Consider the following 480-nt stretch of genomic DNA (forward strand, 5'->3'; position numbering starts at 1 on the left):
CGGGAGAAATATCAATAAGCTCAGACATGCAGATGACACCACCCTTATGGCAGAAAGTGAAGAGGAACTCAAAAGCCTCTTGATGAAGGTTAAAATGGAGAGTTAAAAAGTTGGCTTAAAGCTCAACATTCAGAAAACGAAGATCATGGCATCTGGTCCCATCACTTCATGGGAAATAGATGGGGAAACAGTGGAAACAGTGTCAGACTTTATTTTTCTGGGCTCCAAAATCACTGCATATGGTGACTGCAGCCATGAAATTAAAAGATGCTTCCTCCTTGGAAGGAAAGTTATGACCAACCTAGATAGCATATTGAAAAGCAGAGACATTACTTTGCCAACAAAGATTCGTCTAGTCAAGGCTATGGTTTTTCCTGTGGTCATGTATGGATGTGAGAGTTGGACTGTAAAGAAGGCTGAGCGCTGAAGAATTGAGGCTTTTGAACTGTGGTGTTGGAGAAGATGCTTGAGAGTCCCTTG

This window comes from Bison bison, unplaced genomic scaffold (assembly GCF_000754665.1).
Source record: "Bison bison bison isolate TAMUID 2011002044 unplaced genomic scaffold, Bison_UMD1.0 scf7180017864538, whole genome shotgun sequence".
Classification (NCBI taxonomy): Eukaryota; Metazoa; Chordata; class Mammalia; order Artiodactyla; family Bovidae; genus Bison; species Bison bison.